Below are 14,238 nucleotides of genomic sequence, written 5' to 3' on the forward strand. Positions count from 1 at the left end.
TGTGGCCTGTAGTTCTTTGTCTAGGGTTGAGGCCTTGTGAGCACCCCCACCCCCACCACATCATCATGTTTATTGGTGTAGTCCTTGTTCAGCTCACCTTTGGGCCACCATGTTGGTGAGACTTGATGGGTGTAGCATCTGCTAGTTCTAGGACGTACAATCTCACGGGCTTCCTCCATTCTTTTAGTCTTTGTTCAAGTGTCACCTCTTTTTTCTTTTTCCTTTATTTAAAATGTTATCATTACTGTTCTGGGTGTGTCTGTGTGGACAGGTGCATGCCATGGCGTCCTTGTGGAGGTCAGAGGTCAACTTCTGAGAGCCTACTCTCTCTTCCCACCTTGCAGGACCTCTTTTATTTCTGTTTCCATGTGTAGTCGCTATGGCTCTCCAGCTTCCAGAAGAGCTCCTGTCTCTGCCTCCCATCCCACTATATAAGTACTGGGGTTACAGATTCATGCCCCCCGAACAGCTTTTTATGTGGGTCCCAAGGAGTGAACTCAGGTCATGGGGCTTGCATGGCAAAGCCTCCACCTTCTGAGTCATTCTCCAAGTTCTTCTTTCTCTCTTTAATGGAGTCTTACTATGTTGCTCTGGCTGGTCTCAAACTACTAGGCCCAAGCAATATTCCTGCTTCAATTCGGGCTTCAGCTGCCGGAGTGCAGGAACCACAGGCCAAATGCCCCTTCTGTAAGGGAGCGAGCTCACTTCTCCCTGGCATTCTCTGTCCCCTTACCTTAGCACACTCTCTTCCTAACCCTTCACACTACGTTCCACATTTAATATCTAACTCCTTTACCAGGCCCCAAGCTCTTGGGGGCAGGGACTTTGCCTGCCCCCCCCCATCACTGTTGCCAGCCCAGGACTTTGAACACAGCAAGTGGTCATTTTGTATTTGTTGGAGGTGTGGATGATCTCACCTAGGAGATTTTTAGGAGCTGGTCAAGCCCTCGCTGCAAACACACACACACACACACACACACACACACACACACACACACACACACACCGGTCTCTATCTCTCTCCACTGTGCTCTGGAAGTACAAAATGGAAAGAGGTCTCAAAGCTGTGGGAGACTAAGGTGCACTCAACTGTGCAGCCTGGAGCTGGCAACTTCTCAGAGCCTCAGTTTCCCTCCTCTGTAACATGGAGAGTCTCTCCTGTCTCCTAGAACTGTTGAGGATACAGCATTTGGTTTCTAGGCATCTGGAATTCAGTCAGGCTCATGGCAGGTCTGTGATGCTGGAAGAGTGTGTGTCTAAGTGCTAGGCTCATTCATGTTTCAACACACACACACACACACACACACACACACACACACACTATATTGATTGACAAGGTCTCAATTTATCAATTTCCCCACATGTTCATGTTTTCCCCCTAGCTGGTGGTGCCATTTTGGGAGGCCGTGGAACCCTTAGGATGTAGAACCTCACTTTTGGAAATAGTCACCAGGGACAGGTCTTTGAAAATTATAACCTGGCTCTATGCTTGCTCTTCAAGAGGACCAAAATTCAGTTCTTAGCGCCCACATGGCAGCTTACAACTGTCTGTAACTCCAGTGCCAAGGGATCCAGCATCCTCTCCTGATCTCTGTGGACACCAGACATGCATGTGGTAGACAGATATACATACAGGCAAAAAGTCACACACACACATAAATAATTAAACCAATAAATAAATAAAAAGTGACCTGCTGGCGTCTGGCTCTGGCTTAGCTCTCTGTTTCCTGGTTCCCTGTGATGTGAACAGTCTTGTAGTGGATAGCCATCCCAGCATTGGCCTTCAGTAATGATCACACCCACAAGGCGGGGCAGAGGAGGGAGCGGAAGACCGAGGATGAAGAGGAGGTCTCTCTCTTGGTTCGGGGACGCTGGACGCTGGAGGTAGACCAAGCAGAGTTCTCCAGAGAACACTGCCGGACTGTGCTATACCTTTGCCAGACCCTGCAACCTACCCCTTCATTTGTAAGTTACCCCACAAAATAAACCTCCCTTTTAACTACATGGAGTGGCCTTAATAATTTCACCAATACAGTCTCCACCTTACACTTCCATAACCACAATCTAAACTCTACGGCTTTGCCTTCCTCATCGTGATGGAGTAAAACCATCTGAAGCTGTGACCCACAGCAAGTTGTTTAGGTCCGGAATCGTGGCCTGCAAAAGCAACTGACCCTGCACATGCACGTTTTTCTCACACTGAAAGTCAGTGCACTGGATCCACGCTAGAGACCTATGAAACATACTGTAGTTAACCCTTTCACAGCCCAGTGTTTCAGAGATTCTTCTAAGTGCTCCCTGATTTGCATGTAGCATTTACCAAGTCAATCCCCAAAACAACCCCTGGAAAGAGTAGAGCTACTTCCTGTGACTACGGAAGGCGCTGGCTTCTGCTCCAACCTGGGGATGGACAGCGCTCACATTCCACATCTGTTCTCACCCTCACTCCTCTGTCCCCTCCTGCCTTGACAGGCCCAGCCCGGGGATGTAGCTCCACCAAGGAAACTACAAACGGGAGCCCAGGTGACCGACGTGAGTCACAGAGAGTCTGAAACACGTTGAATCTTCCGAATGATTTTGGCCACCATAGTGTGTACTGCTAAAGAAAGGCTGACTATTTTTAGAAGGCCAGCACTGGGATTATTTGGCAATAGGCCTGAATATGGTCGCAACTGGACAAGGGACATGGGAAACACCAATTTAGACAGAGGGGTCTTTTGGAAGTGTACGTAGTTCTGTGTCCTTTCTCAGTTTAAAAGTCTTCGTGTTAAAGAACCCAAAATATCATCTTCGGGGAAACCCACCGGTAACTCGTCAGTGTCTCTAGAACAAGCCAGAGGTTTCCCTAGCCTGTCTCCCCATTCCCTAGGGCATCGAGTGGCCCCTGCATTTGTGCTTCAATCTCCTAAAGCTCATATTGTCAGGTCTATGCAGCCGCCCCCTTCCCTCCTTTGGATAAGATCCTCAAGGCCACCCTGACCACCAGTGTGGAACACCACCCAGGACTCAGTTCTGGGGCCACCCTCGGCAGGAAGCCATATCTGGCCCTTGAAGATGAAGCTGGCCAGTCTCCCCCGCCACCCCTTTAGTTACTTACAGGGTTCCTTCCAGGAGTTCCGTCACCTCCTATAAATCATGAGCTCCCTGGACACAGAAACCCCAGAGCCCCAGTTCCTCAGACAATGCTTGATTGACACTGGGTCCCCAGGCAGCTAATATTTTCTGGGCTGCAACATGTGTCTTATGCGATTCCAATCGCTGGGGACATGGTCGACACAGACCATCTCAGCCCTTGAGTAGCTTAGATTTTTGTGGAGTGGCTGAAAGAGACTGGGCACACAAGGCAAGGGCAGGATATACAGGCCGGTCATGTGCTGTGTGGTGATGGGTTTGTGAGGTGAGTGGGACAAGGTGTGTGCTTGTGACCTTCTTCCTGGGTGGTTAAGGGGACTTTGGAGAAGCCACATCTGAGCTGAGACTATGAGAGGGAAAGGATGTAGCTGCTGAGACCTGGGCAAGAGAATGCCAGGCAGAGAATTGTGAGTGCAAAGGCCCCGAGGCAAGCCCAAGGGAGCCAGTGGGGCCGGAGCTGAGTGGACAGGAGGCAGAAGTCAGAGAGTAAGCCTTTCAGGCCCTGGAGGAGAGCTTGTTCCTTGTGAGACTGCAGTGAGGAGGCTCTGGGAGAGATCCCGGACAAGAGGGGGCTGGCCCAGCGAGCTCCGTACCAGGCTAGGCCTGAGCTGCGGGTGAGGTTCCAAGTGGCCAGACATGGTTGCTTATCACATCTACTGTAACATGGCCTCCTTGGTGTGTATTCTGGGCGACAGTGTGGCAGTATAAATAGCTCCCGCAGAAAGCACAGGCTGGGGCAGCAAGCTGTGCTCATAAATGTGTGCATATGCATGCGTGTGAGTGTGGATGTGTGTGTGTGAGTGTGTGCATGTGAACGTGTGTGTGTGCATGTGAACCTGTGTGTGTGTGTGTGTGTGTGTGTGTGTGAGAGAGAGAGAGAGAGAGAGAGAGAGAGAGAGAGAGAGAAGAGAGAGGGCATGCATGTGTGTGTGTGTATAATGAATTTCCGCCAGTTAAGCAATGGTGGAACTCCTGTACCCCACACCACCAACACGGTTTAAAGAATACTTTCTCTTTTCCATGCACTCTGGCTCAAGAAAAGCAGAGGCCCCCACCGAGGCGGGGGGGCGGGTGCAGACAGGAGCTCAAAGCCACCATCGGAAGAGCCGACACCAGGGCCACTATAGAGAAAATCCAGGGACGCTTCTGGTTCCAGTGGGCCCCTTACCCCCACCAGCCACCTGTCTCTCCAGAGAATGTGGGCCGGGTGAGAAGCAGCTTGCTGTGGCCTGTTCTTTCATCCTCTAACTCTGTGTGAACGTGTCCTGTCTGTGCTCTCCCTCTCGCTGGCAAGCCTTCCTCTGCCGTCACTTCCTGTGTTTGGGGGATGCTGATCCTCCAAATTACTTTTCATTTCAGATTAAGACCAGGCAGTACTTGGACCATGGAGGCTGCTGGGGGCTGCTAGGGGGCAGCCAGAGGTTGCTGGGGGCTGCTGGGGGACTGCTGGGGGTTGCTGGGTGCTGGGGGAGCTGCTGGGGGGAATGTTGGGAGTTGCTTGGGGCTGGGGGAGCTGTTGGGGGCTGCTGGAACTGGTGCACCTTGGCTCCATCTACAACTCCACTGAGCATTCCATACCCAGCCCCTAGTTCGGGGCCCGGCACGGGATTGCAGAGGCTGCTGCTGCCACCATGGTGCTCCCTACCAGCTCTGGCCAGCATCCTGGTGGTCCTGCTCCCTGGTGGGACCATGACACCTGACTGCAGGAGTATAAATAATCTGCTACTGTGGGTCATGTGGACTTTGTTTTCCCTTTCTCATTCTCTGGGTTCTCTAGGACCCCTTTGGGTGAGTGATAACATCTAGGCTTATCAGATGGGGAGGTTCAGTTCTTAGGGAGACAGCAACTTTGGGGTAGTTTGTTTGTTTGTTTGTGATAGATAGCCCAAGCTGGTCTCACTCTATGTTCATCTAAGGATAGCCTGGAACTTCTGATCCTCCTGCCTCCACCTTCTGAGTGCTGAGTGCCACCACATCTTGTGTCTTCAGAGCTAGGATGGAACCTAGGGCATCATGCACACTCAGCAAGCACTCTACCCACTGAGCTACATCTCTACCTCTGGGGACGTTTTGTTTGGTTTTGGATTACATTTATTTCTTTGTGTGCATTTGCATGGAGGTCAAAGGACAACTTGAGGGAATCCATTCTCCTTCTCTACCGTGTGGGTCCTGGGAATTGAACTCAGGTCGTCAGGCTGGGAGGCAAGCACCTTTACCTGCTGAGCTATCTCACTAGCCAAGGGACAGTTTTAAAAGAAACTCCCTAGAGTTTATACCAAAGAGAATAGTGAATACTGTGAAGTGTGCCTCTTGAACACACAACCTCAAGAGAAGAGGAGGAAAGCTCGGAATGGGCCTGGGGACGTGCCTGGATGTCCCCAGGAAGGACTCTGTAGGCATGTGCTGCACTCAGGTAACTGAGGAGGCCAGAACCGGAGGACGAGAGACCATGCCTAGCTGGTCATGACATCAGTTTAGAAACAACTGCTGTGATGTAGTCACTACTATGGGACACTGACCCCTCCATTCAGTTACCACCACTATGCATCCCCATTTCCATCCCCAAGGGCTGTCACAGAGTATTTCCGGGGCTATGTGTTGCTGACTTCCTGTATATCCTCCAATTGGGGATTCCTCAAGGAGGTCTTTCCTCTACTCCAGAAGTCCCCATGTGCCCAGAGCAGGCCTGTGCCTGGTTGAACTGCCTGCTAGCCTTTGCCCAAGGGAACAGCACTACAGTGTTAGTGAGCTGAGCCTTGTGGTGATCCCGTGTACCACAGTCACAGTCCCCAGAGTATCCCACAGCAAAGTAGGGCATCCCCATGGGACACTGTGAGTCACAACCTAAACCCTGAATGGGTTGGGGACATGTCCCCTGGGTCCTGTGTGACCTGTGGCCTGTCAGCTGTGTGTGGAACAGGACGAGCTGTGGCTGAAGCCCACTTCCCTCACGAGTTCAAGAGGATCTGGACTTGTGCCTTTTTAGCCCCACACAAATAGAAACCTCAACCCCAGGGGCACATCAACCATTGATGTGGGCTTTCCTAATGCCCTCCAAGGTGGTTTTATGTGTAGAAAAGGATTAGTCCTTGGTTTGCTTAGGTTTTAAAAATTAATATCCAATTTATTAAAATTAAACACCACAGGAAAAGCCTACTTTATCATTTAGCTTAGTCTTTAATTCAGCATATAAAACATATTATTTTAATTATGGGTTTCAATAACCACTATTTTTTCAAGTAATTACCTTTTAGGAGGCTTTGATTAATTTGGTCCAGTTTATAAATGCTAATTCCTTTAGGCATTCTGTCTGGTAGGTCCATTCTGTATTTGTTCAGCTCCCTAAGTGCTAGCAGGTCACCTCACCTAGTTGAGCAGGTCTTATAAATCTAATGTAGTTAGCTGGTAAGTACTGTGAATGTGAAGTCTGACTACCAGGCTTCTTCCTTTCCTTTCCCTTTCCCCCAAGGACCGAACCCAGGGCCTTGCGCTTGCTAGGCAAGTGCTCTACCACTGAGCTAAATCCCCAACCCCTTACAGGGCTTCTTATGAAGGACTAAACCTCAGGGGCTCAGGTGGTGGTGTGGTTGCTCCAGGACTTGCATGCATGAGTCCCGGGACTGAGGCCCAGTGCTTTGTGAACTGGACACGGTGGGACAGGCCTGCAGTTCCAGGGCTGGGAAGATAAAGGTCAAAAGACCCGGGACTTAACATCAACAACATCTTTAGCTGCTCAGAGAATTGGAGGTTCACCTGGGCACCTGAGAGTCCAGGTCAGTGACTGAACTACACGGTTGAAAATTGGACCCATAGGGGCTAGAGAGATGGCTCAGTGGTTTAGATCACATGTTGCTCCTACAGAGGACCTAGGTTCGATTTTCAGTACCTACATGGTAGCTCACAACCATCCTTTAACTCCTGTTCCAGAGGGTCCACTACCCTCTCCTTACCTCTATGGACACCAGGCACACACATGTTACACATACATGCAGGTGAAACATTCATACATGTAAAATAAAATAAGTAAATATCTTTAAAAATGGAGCTATGAAATAATATATTATTTCAGTAAGTCAAGTTCTCTCTCGCTCAGTTTGTGTGTGTGTGCGTGTGTGTGTGTATCTGTCTGTGTGTGTCTGTGTGAATGTGCATGTTCTCTTGTGCATTTGTGTGCAGATGCATGTGTGTGTGTGTGCCTGTGGAGGCCCCATGTTGACTTTGGGTGTCTTTCCTGGCCACTCTTCACTCTATTTCAGATTCAAGGACTCTTGCTGAATCCAGAGCTTGAGCTGGACAACAGGAGCCAGTTTGTCTGTAGGATGCTATCTCTGACTCTTGGGCATTGGGATTACAGAGAGCCGCCATGCCCACTTGGCTTTTATGTGGGTGCTCGAAGTCCAAACTTTGGTCCTCAGACTTGCAACCGCAAGCACATTATAACCACTGAGCATCTCCCCAGTAACATAAATCAAGTTCTCTTAAATCTTATAAGGACATGAAGTAGAAAACAGGCCTTAAAGTAAAAGTTGTTATGGGCTGGAGGAATGGTTCAGTGGTTAGAGAACTCCCTGCTCTTTGCAGAGGACCAACCTTTGCTTCCCAGCATCCACACTGGGACACACAACTGTCCTTAACTCTAGTCCCAGGGGATCCAGTGCCCTGCTGTGGCCCCTCATACACCAGCCACGCATGTAATATACATACATACATGCAGGCAAAACACAATTACACATAAAATAAAAACAAATACATCTTTTAAAAAGTAAAACTTATTGCTGGGCGGTGGTGGCGCACACCTTTAATCCCAGCACTCAGGAGGCAGAGGCAGGCGGATCTCTGTGAGTTCGAGGCCAGCCAGGGCTACACAGAGAAATCTTGTCTCAAAAACCACAAAACAATCAGATGACAACTACAAGTTGTTAATGCTGTAGTGTTTTACTTTCCTGTGTTTCTGCACTTAATTCAACTCTTTGGGAGGGGGAAGAGGTGTAGAACACACCCACTAAACAGCCTGGTCGTTTTGCACAATGGTGGAGACCTCCTGAAGCAGCCGAGCAGCACATGAGGGCCGGCATGGAAGGACCTCCTTATGAACATGAGGGCCGGCATGGAAGGACCCTCTTATGAACACCTACACGAACACTGTTGTCATGTGGAAGCCTCTGACTGCAGCGTCGCAGTCAGGAGTCTGCGTCGCTTCCTCAATCCATCCTTCCCTCCACCCATGAAAATCTGGTGACTTTTACACAACAGTGACCGGAGTTTGCATTTTAATGCCTCATAAAATAGAAACATATCAGGCTGGGCATAGGGGCGCACGCCTTTAATCCTAGCACTCTCTGGAGGCAGAGGCAGATGGATCTCTGTGAGTTTGAGCCTGGTCTACAGAACAAATTCCAGGACAGCCAGGACTATGTAAAGAGACCCAGTCTCAAATAAATGTTGCGTGTGTGTGTGTGTGTGTGTGTGTGTGTGTGTGTGTGGTGTGTGTGTGTGTGTGTGTGTGTGTGTGTGTGTGTGTGTGTATGTGTGTGTGTGTGGTGTGTGTGTGTGTGTGTGTATATATACACACACACATATATGTGTGTATATATATATATGTATGTATGTATATGTGTGTACATATATGTTTTCTTTTCTCAATTTCTTTATCATCCATCTATTCATCCAACTATTCATTTTCCCATCCATTCAACCACCATCCATCTGTCTGTCTATCGATTCTCTCCTGTCAATAAATACAGCTCTCCATTATTCCTTTGGCATCCACAGAATAGCCCGCCAGGTAAGTTGCCCTAGTCCATCTTGGAATAGACGGATAGATAGACAGATAGATGGTAGAGTTATAGCTTGGCTCTTGATGAGAAACAATGGTTTGTTAGCACTGAGGCACTTAATATATGAAGAACATTTGGAACTGAGCCTGGCACATTGTATCTCCATTGTGTTTTCTGAGACAGGGTCTCTCTCAGAGCCAACCTCAGCACGTGGGCTGTTAATAGTAAGTACATTCAAAGCTCTTTAGACATATTTTAAGTCTATTACTCTAGAGAACCCTGGTGGGTACACCCTGTTTTCAGAACTGGATCAGAGGGACAAAGCTACTGGTCTGTGGCATGTTCCACCCTCTGATATGACACAACAGACACACACACACACACACACACACACACACACACACACACACACCATGAGCTCATGGATGATGAAGCAGCAATCCATAAGTTCAGATATAAACCAGCAGTGCCCTCTGAGTTCAGCCAATTCCTTTGTCTTCCCTAAGAAATGGAGAAGCAGCCCCCAGGCGTGAGGCTTGAGAAAAACAAGACTTAAGAAGGAAGGATGAGTCTCCCTTCCCTGCAACTTCTAGAACATTCACCCAACTAACTGCAGACGTCACATTCTTTTCAATTACACCAGGAATGTTAGAAAAACTGATCATTTTTCTCACCAAAGTCATCTCCTGTCATGTCAAAAGGTTGGACTGAATCTACAGGAGGATTACTGCAAGTTGGAATTTGAGGCAACATGGGTTATACAGTGAGAACTTGACTCTAGAAACCAAAGCAGAATAAAACAAAAGGTTGGACTGAGCAACAATAAACAAGAACAAAGGAAAACTCCACAGCATTTCTTACAACTTCAGGAAAAATTAGCAACAAAAAAAATATAGCCCGGCGACGGTGGCGCACGCCTTTAATCCCAGCACTTGGGAGGCAGAGGCCAGGTGGATCTCTGTGAGTTCGAGGCCAGCCTGGTCTACAGAGCGAGATCCAAGACAGGCACCAAAACTACACAGAGAAACCCTGTCTGGAAAAACAACAACAACAACAAAAAAGAATATATATAAACCAGGTGATGGTGGTACATGCCTTTAATCCCAGCACTTGGAAGGTAGAGGCAGGCAGATCTCTGTGAGTTCAAGGCCAGCCTGGTCTACAAAGTGAGTTCCAGGACAGCCAGGGCTACACAGAGAAACCCTATCTCGAAAAAACAAAAAACAAAAATAAAAACAAAAGAATATATATAATTTTATAGATATACATATACTATATACTCTTTAAATACTTCGTGAATTAAAAAAAGAAAGAATCACCGGGCATTGGTGTCCCACGCCTTTAATCCCAGCACTGGGGGGTGGGGGGAGGCAAAGGCAGGAGGATCTTTGTGAGTTCAAGGCCAGCCTGGTCTCCAAAGCGAGTTCCAGGAAAGGCACAAAGCTACACAGAGAAAGCCTGTCTTGAAAAACAAACAAACAAACAAACAGCCGGGTGGTGATTGCTCATGTCCTTAATCCCAACACTTGGGAGGCAGAAGCAGGCAGATCTCTGAGTGTGAAGCCAACCTGATCTACAGAGTGAGTTCCAGGACAGCCAGGACTACACAGAGAAACCCTGTCTCAATAATAATAATAATAATAATAATAATAATAATAATAATAATAATAATGATAGGCAGGCTATCCTGGCTGGCCAGGATCTATCTGTCTCATCCCCAGATCCAGGATTACAAACATTGGCCATTACACCCATCCCTTCCCATGGCGACTAAGGATGAACTCGGGTCCTCTTGCATGCACAGCAAGCCCTTCACCAACCTTGCTATCTCCCCTGCCCAGGAAGCCACACATTTAACAAGAGAGGTGGGACAGAGAGCAGCCAGGCAAACGCTAGGAACACAGGAAAGAAGAAACGAACACAAAAGCAGAAAAAAGTGGGAGACCGGCATAGAACCGACGACTAAACTAAGCCAAACGCCCATGTTTTTAAAACACAAACCAGAACCGGCAGGGCCAGTTAGTGAACAAGGCCACTTCCTGGAAATTAAATGTGACATGTCGTCAGGGGAAGGAATGAAAAGAACCCCAAAATAGGAGAATGTGAGCAGCCTTAGGCCAATGATGTGAATGGTTAAGTCAAATGCACACATCTACACATAAGGAAATTGGGCTCTGCAGGAAAAATCTAAAAGAAAACAAATATAAAGGTGTGGTGGTGCATGCCTTTAGTCCCAGCACCCGGGAGGCAGAGGCAGGTGGATCTCTGAGTTTGAGGCCAGCCTGATCTACAGAGGGAGATCCAAGACAGGCACCAAAACTACACAGAAAAACCCCATCTTGAAAAACCAAAAAACAAACAAACAAATAAAATCTTCATACCAAAAAACATTAGAATCAAAACTTATTTTTTTCCAGCTTCAGCCAAGTTTGACATTGGTCCCGTCTGGTTTTATGAGATACGTTTAACAGGAGCCTGGTGTTCTAGCTTAGAATTTTTATATCTTCCTAGTGAAACTCTTTGAAAAGACACTGTAACTTGCCTTTTTAAAGATTCGTTTATTTTTATTTTACACATATGAGTGTTTGCCAGCACATAGGTCTGTATATCTCATACATGCCTGCTGTCCACAAAGGCTAGAAGAGGAGGACATCCGGTCCCGTGGAGCTGGAGTTGCCGAAGGCTGTGAGCCGCTATGTAGGTGCTGAGAACCAAGCCAGGGTCCTCTGAAAGAGCAACCAGTCCCCTTAACTGCTGAGTCATCTCTCCAGCACCCGGTCCCCCAGCTCACTTTAATATTTTATCTTTATAGTGTGTGTGTGTGTGTGTGTGTGTGTGTGTGTGTGGTGTGTGTGTGTGTATCTGTGTGTGTGTGTCTGTGTGTGTGTGTGGTGTGTGTGTGTGTGTGTCTGTGTGTGTGTGTGTGCCTGTGTGTGTGTGTCTGTGTCTGTGTCTGTGTGTCTCTGTGTCTGTGTGTGTCTGTGTGTGTGTCCGTGTGTGTGTGTGTGTGTGTGTGTGTGTGTGTGTGTGTGTGTGTGTGTGTGTGTGTGTGTGTGACCCCAGCACTCTCTGTCTGTTCTCACCTTCCACCTCACTGACACAGTCTCTCATGTTTGCATGTTGTACCCCTGCTCCAGGTGAGTCTCCTGTCCCATCTCATCACAGGAGTGCTGGGATTCCAGATGCACACAAACCACATCAACTTTTTCACATGGGATGGAAATCAAGTTCTCATGTAGTCCAAGCTAGCCTGGAACTCACTAGGTAGCCAAGAATGGCCTTCAGTTTCTGATCCTCCTCCTGGGATCATAGGTGATATGCCATCACACCTGGATTTTTGCTGCTGGGGTTAGAACCCAGGGCCTTCTGCATGCTAGGCAAGCACTCTACCAACTGACCTGCATCACCGGCCTTATTGATTTAATTACTGGGACAGGGCCTTGCTATCTCACCTCATGCTGACCTCAAACTCCCACCTCAGCTTCCTAAATAGCTGAGGCTCCAGACCTGTGCCACAGGGCCTGGCTAGGCATTGTTCAAATACGGAATTTTGTCAGACATTTTCCACACGGAATGCAATGGCCTATGGTTTCCTCTGTCTGCTCATATGATGAATTAATTGTATTCCACCTGCTCTTATGCCAACACCACACTGTTTAGCCGGTGTGTTCATGGCAGCTTTGTCATACATTTTGAGACTGGAAACTGTGCATCCTTTGTTCTTTGGGTCTTGTGTATGTAGCCCAGGCTAGCCTCAACCTTTATATGGAGTGCAACATGACCTTAAATTCCTGATTCTTTTGCCTCAACTTCTAAGTGTTGGGATGACAAGTGTGCACCATTGTACCCAGTTTGTGTGATGCTAGAGATAGAACCTGGGGTCTGGTGTGTACTAGACAGACGCTCTGCCTACTGAGGCACATTCCCAGCCCTTCAGTGTGTTTCAGCTAGTTGAAGCAACCTGGCGTTTCACAAAGATGTGGTGACAGGCTTTTCTACGGCCCGTTCATTTTCATGACGTTGGCTCTGATAGAGACTACATTGAATTTGTAGCTTGCTCCGAGGTATGTTGCCATGTCAACAATATTAAATATTCCAACCCATAGCACAGGTTTTTCCAGTAATGCCTCGTAATTTCCAGTGTGCAAATATTTCATCTCCTTCCTCAAATGTATTCCAGGTTTTTAAAACATATGCTATTGTAGATGGAGTTGTTTTTCTTTCTTTTTCTTTTTTCCAAGGCAGGGACTCGCTGTGTAGCCCTGGATGTCCTGAAATTGGCTCTGTAGACAGGCTGGCCTCCGGAGTGTTGGGATTAAAGGCATGCACCACCATGCTAGGCTTCCTTTTGAATATTTATTTATGTGATTTAGTGTGTATGCCCACGTGTATGTGGATTATGGGTGTGCAGGAGCCTGTGGAGGTGAGAAGAGCCATCGGGTCACCTGGAGCCGAGTGGACAGATTAACCACCACAAGCCCTCTGCTACAGCAGTTAGTGCTTGTAACCACTGAGCTATCTCTCCAGTCCCCGGGATTATTCCTTATTTTTGTTTTCAGATTGTTCCTTGCTGATAAGTAAAAACATAGCTAATTTTTGTATATCACTTTTTTTGTTTGTTTTTGTTTTTTCGAGATAGGTTTTCTCTGTGTAGTTTTGGAGCCTGTCCTGGAACTCACTCTATAGACCAGGCTGGCCTCGAACTCACAGAGATCCACCTGCCTCTGCCTCCTGAGTGCTAGGATTAAGGGTGTGCACCACCACCCAGCTCTCTTTCATATTTGCCTTTGCTTTTTTTTTTTTTTTTTTTTTTTTGGTATTCCGAGACAGGGTTTCTCTGTGTAGCTTTGCGCCTTTCCTGGAACTCACTTTGTAGACTAAGCTGGCCTCGAACTCACAGAATGGTATCAGGGTGTTGAACCCAGGGCTCAGACCTGCTGGACAAACACTACCAGTGAGCTACATTCATCCTCAGTTCCTCCTGTTTCTTCTTAAACCAATTTTAGCAATCAGTGTTTCTAGACCTCAGTCTGGTTCCCCTCTAACATCTACTTGTCTGGTCTGTTGTGCAATGATCCCCATTACCTCACCCTTTCTGCTGTCAGGATGGACGGCGGTGCTCACTTCATTACTGATTTACTTATTTGCCTTTCCCTTTCCTTCATCAGCCTAGAGGAAGGTTTGCCAGATTTATTGATTGTTTTCAAAGAACTAACTTTGTAGATAGATGCCCTCTGTGAGTTTCTACCCTGTAATCACTGCACATTTACACTTTGTCTTCCAGCTGCCGGCCATAGACGCAGCTTGCTCTTCTTGTAATTCCTCCGGA

This window comes from Onychomys torridus, chromosome 16 (assembly GCF_903995425.1).
Source record: "Onychomys torridus chromosome 16, mOncTor1.1, whole genome shotgun sequence".
Taxonomy (NCBI): Eukaryota; Metazoa; Chordata; class Mammalia; order Rodentia; family Cricetidae; genus Onychomys; species Onychomys torridus.